This window comes from Suncus etruscus, chromosome 4 (assembly GCF_024139225.1).
Source record: "Suncus etruscus isolate mSunEtr1 chromosome 4, mSunEtr1.pri.cur, whole genome shotgun sequence".
In the NCBI taxonomy this organism is placed as follows: Eukaryota; Metazoa; Chordata; class Mammalia; order Eulipotyphla; family Soricidae; genus Suncus; species Suncus etruscus.
In genome coordinates this window covers 63,537,226-63,542,240 of record NC_064851.1, presented here as the reverse complement: position 1 = coordinate 63,542,240, position 5,015 = coordinate 63,537,226, and the positions used below count along the sequence as shown (strand labels likewise).

Sequence of the window (5,015 nt, the reverse complement as noted above, 5' to 3'; positions counted from 1 at the left end):
TACTCAACCGCCTAATAAAATGTAAGTAAAAAAATGTGGTTAATTGAGAATTCCCCACAATGTGATGAACTATGACCTAAGCCTGGGTATATGGCCTCATGTAAAGGGAAATATGGCTCAGGGATAATTGGGCTGAGGGTATGGTATTTTATCCCTATTACTAGGACAGAGGAAACAGGTATTGTGAGGAGTATTTAGAAGCTATGCTTGAGTTCTATGAATGACCAATGTGTCAGCAGTTGCAGTGCCATGGGTTAGCCCTTTAATCGTCAATACTTGGTGCAATAGAAGCTGCATGTGCCACTTTATCTATGAAATGGAATTTTGTATACCAATAAATTCTAGTTTAAAGGAAAAATAAATTTAAAAACTCAGTTCCCTGGGGAACATTATAGGTATGTGGAGCCATACGTAGACCTATATCCCTTTTAATTCAAAAGGGTACTAAACCTGGGTGTGGTTGACCTCCCCACCAAGGATACACCCTGTTTGGAAAATGAACTATAACAAATTCCAAGTTTGCCTGCAAAGACCTAGCCTATGCAATTCCTGGAGTTGAGTGCTCTTTCTGGAAAGAGAGAGTTGACATATTGGATCAATATTTTCAAAACTTTCAAGGGAGACATTAAAATACATAAACAATTAACATTTGAATCATCAATAATAGTCTTTATTATAGTCCTATGATTTTTCTCTTGTGTCCACACACAAATCATCTCTTCCATCCTTCTTAAAATCCTTCCCTCTATAAATATTTCCCAGAAAAATAAATTTTATTTTAGTATAATATATATATATATTATATATAATTTGTTATATATTATAACAAACTAATAAACCTGAGTAGCAAGCAGCTAGATCATTTTCCTTGCAAATAGCTGACTAGACTTGATAGAAGCATTTCATGATTATTTTTAATATGGAATGCTTCAAGAATTTGCATGTCATCCTTGCGCAGAGGCCATGCTAATCTCTGTATTATTCCAATTTTAGTATATGTGCTGTCAAATAGAGCACTCGATGATTCATAGAACATCATGAGTGATTCCTGAATGCCATGCCAGAGGTAATCCCTGGCAGGTGTTGCCCAAAAGGCAAAATAATAACAAGAATAATAGTAGTAATAATAATAAAAAAAACATTAAAATACTTACTTCAGGGTGCAAATGATAGCCCTGCAGTAGCGCCTTTCTCTTGTATGTGGCTGTCCTGGGACTGACCCTGATTCAATCTTTGACATCCCTGATATCAAAGTAAGTAAATCATTTTAATTTGAATTTGAGAATGATGTTGGATAGAGATCTGAGTTCAATATTTTTGCATGTGTCAGACTAGTTGTCCTAATACCACTTGTTAAAGAAGCTTTCCTTGCTAATTTTGCATTTTTTGTCCTTTATCAAAGATTAATTAATTGTATGTTAGGAATATTTTCTGAATAGTCAAGTTTAACCCATTTCTCTAAGAGTCTGCCTTTATTCCAATACTATGCTTTTTATGGCTATTGCTTTGTAATAAACTATAAAGGTAGGGAAAGTGATGCCTCCCATCTTCTTTATTTCTAAGGGTTGCTTTAGATATTCATGGGTGTTTATTATTCCCTATAAATTTCGGGAGTTTTTAATCCACTCTTCAAAAATGTCATGGTTATCCTTAAAGAGAATGCATTAAATCTGTACAATGCTTTGGGGAGTATTGCCATGTTAATTATGTTAATCCTACCAATCTATAAAAATGGTATGTGTCTCCATTTCCTTGTGTTCTCTTTTATTTCTTGAAACAGTGTTTTGTAGTTTTATTTGTGAAAGTCCTTCACGTCTAGTTAAATTGACTTTAAGGTGTTTGAGTTTCTGTAGCACTATTGGGAATAAGATTGTTTTTTAATGTCTATTTATTATCAATCATTTTTTGTGCATAAGAAAGCCATTTATTTTTGTGTGTTAATTTTATTGCCTGCCACTTACTATACAAATGTGTTGTTTCTAGAAGCTTTTGGTAGAATCTTTATGTTTTCCTAAATGTAGTATCCTTTCATCTGCAACAGTGAGAGCTTGACATCTCCCTATTCCATCTGTATGTCCTTGATATTTTTTCTAGCTTAATTGCTATGGCAAGTACTTTCAGTACTATATTGTATATGAGTAGTGAGAGGGAACAGCCTTATCTTGTACCAAATTTTAGAAAAAAGACTTTTAGTTTATCTCCATTGAGTATATCATTTGCCATAGACTTGTGGTAAATTCCCTTGAATATATTGAGAAAAGTTCCTTCCATTAGCATATTGTTGAGAGTTTTTATCATGAATGGGTATTGTAAAGATCGAATTATTTCTATTTACCTACCGTTATGATATTATGGTTTTTACTTTTGTTGATAAGGTGTTTAATGTTGATTAACTTTCATATGAGAAAACATTCTTGCAGCTCTGAAATAAAGTTATTTGTCATGGTGTTAGGACTTTCTGGATAAGGTATTAGATTTTATTTGCTATGATTTTGTTGAGGCTCTTTACATGTGTATTCATCAGGGATATTGGTTTATAATTCGTGTGTGTGTGTGTGTGTGTGTGTGTGTGTGTGTGTGTGTGTGTGTGTGTGTGGTGTCTTGATTGCTTTTAGTATCAGGAGATGTAAGTTTTGTAAAATCTATTTGGGACTGTTTCTCTTTTATCAATTTCCTTGAAGAGCCTAAAAAGGATTGGTAGTAGATGCTCTTGAAAGTTCTGAAATAATTTGTTAAACATCCATCTGGGAATAATTTTTGTTTTGGGAAAGACATTTTTTATCATTATTTTAATTTCATTAATGTGATGGGTCTGTTTAGATATGCTAGATTATCTTGTTTACTCTTGGAAGATTATAAGAGTCCAATAATTTATCTATTTCTTTCAGGTTCTCTTGTTTGTGGCATAGAGTTTCTCAAAGTAGTCTCTGATTACCCTATGTAATTCTGTAATATCTGTAGTGATCAGCCTTTTCATTTTAATTCAATTTATAAAGTTTCTCTATTCTTTTCTTTATGTGGTTTGCTATTTGTTTTTGGATAGTGTTTATTTTTTCAAATATCCAACTCTTGCTTTCATTTATCTTGCATGTTGTTCTTTGGATTACCATTTCCTTAGTTTCTGCTATAAGTTTTTTTCTGCCTACCTATTTTTGGCACATTTAGTTGATAACTTTCTAATTTTATAAGCTATATTATTAAGTGACTTCTGTAGGCCCTTTCTTCCTTCTTGATGGTTTCATGTAATGCTATAAATTTTACTGTAGTATATCTTTTCCTGAATGTCACAAATTCTGATAATTTGTGTCTTGTTTTTATTTGTTTCCAGGAATCTTTTACATTCCACTTTGATTTCTCTATAACTCACTGGTTGTAAAATAGTGAGCTGTTTAATTTCCAAGTGTTAAAGTATTCTCTCTATGGCTGTTTGTAGTTCACTTCTAATTTTAGTGCATTACAATCTGAGACAGTTAGTTGTAAAATTTCTAACCTTTTGATTTTGAGGAGGTATGTTTTATGGGCCAGCATGTAGTTTATCCTGGATATTGACCCATGTGCATTGGAAAAGAATTATTTAAAGTTTTCAGGGGATGCAGAGCACTATCAATATCTAGTAGGCCACTTTCTTTCATTTCTTCTTTCAGAGCTTGTATATTCTTGTTAAATTTAATCCTGACTGGCCTACTAATGGGGTGCCCCTATATTATAAAATGTATGGGTTCTTATCCCTAATAGATAAGAGCTTGTTTTTATACATAAAATTTTCCTTTTTTATAGTATGCCTTTGCAAAAAAATGGTGCCATGTAATATTGCTGGTGCATTTGGGGGAAAGAATATCAGGCTACATAATCTCTGTGTTCTGGTTTTGACCTGAGCTTTTATCTCGGGTAAGACTTTTTAAGAGCAATGTGGGTCCTGACACCAGCAGTATGTCACGATGGCACACACATTGATATGTTCATCACCGGTTGGGATCAGGTTTAATAATTCATGTGTAGGGTCAGCTTACATCTACTGATCTTTGTTCTGTTGACTCTTCAGTGCACCGTGTTCCTGGTGCTCCTAGGACAGCGTTGGAATGGCACCACATTATAGTCCCCTAGATTTGTTTATTACTAATTTTCTGAGTTAAAAATAAAATCTTATTTTCATTTTAATAAAATTACCTTTGAAATATTACATGTTTACATGCATGTGAGATAATTATGTAACATTCCATAAACTTGTTATCTACTTACACTCAGTGAAAATGTCAAATGTTGCACATTCAAATTATTGCACCACGCAATAATTATGGATCTTTTGTATATGTCTTTTATAACTACACTTGATTTCCTTCTGCCTGAACCTCCTTTAATCCCTGATAATCATTCTAATCCACACCCATCACCTAAAAGGCTGCATTCCTCTATCAGTGTCCCAAGGTTCCCTGATATAAAAGCCTAGTTCTGTAGACCAAATTTCCCAGTTCCAGTGACTAAAATTTCATAGATTTTATTTTTGTTAACTTTCTATATTTCACACATAAAAAGAACTATTTTGTGCCTATGTATATTTATTGATACAACAGACATAGAAATAATGTAAAACACTGAAGTTCCACAATATTGTAAAGCAATTATACACTAAAAATATTTTTAAAGATTATATATTAGGAATTATTTTCAGTCTCCACAATTTCAGTTTATTGTATTATATAATAGGAATATTTTTTCTAATTATGCTTTCTTGTCATGAAGCATGACTTAATATTAAATATTTATATTTGTATGTTTTTCCTTTTTGCCTTTTCTTCCTATGATGCCTGAAAATGAAGCATACTATGTAAGACATCTATATTTATTATTTTACTTCAATAATCATATAATCATCAAAAGAGAGAGGCACTCCAGTGCTTGCCCTGAGAAACTGTGGGTGTGGCCCAAAACCAAAAAGAAAGAAAGAAAGGAGGAGAAAGAGGGAAAGAAAGAAGAGGAAGAAAAATAAGAAGAGAAGAAGAAATATGAAGAAAAAA

The 5,015-nt window shown here is 32.6% G+C and overlaps 1 non-coding gene across 1 annotated transcript; it reads right to left on the bottom strand.

Annotated features, from left to right (window-relative positions):
- Positions 1 to 913: 913 nt before the first annotated feature.
- LOC126007487 (U6 spliceosomal RNA) lies at positions 914 to 1,017 on the bottom strand. The gene has a single exon (XR_007495052.1). It is a non-coding gene; the product is annotated as a U6 spliceosomal RNA (small nuclear RNA).
- Between the last annotated feature and the right edge of the window lie 3,998 nt (positions 1,018 to 5,015).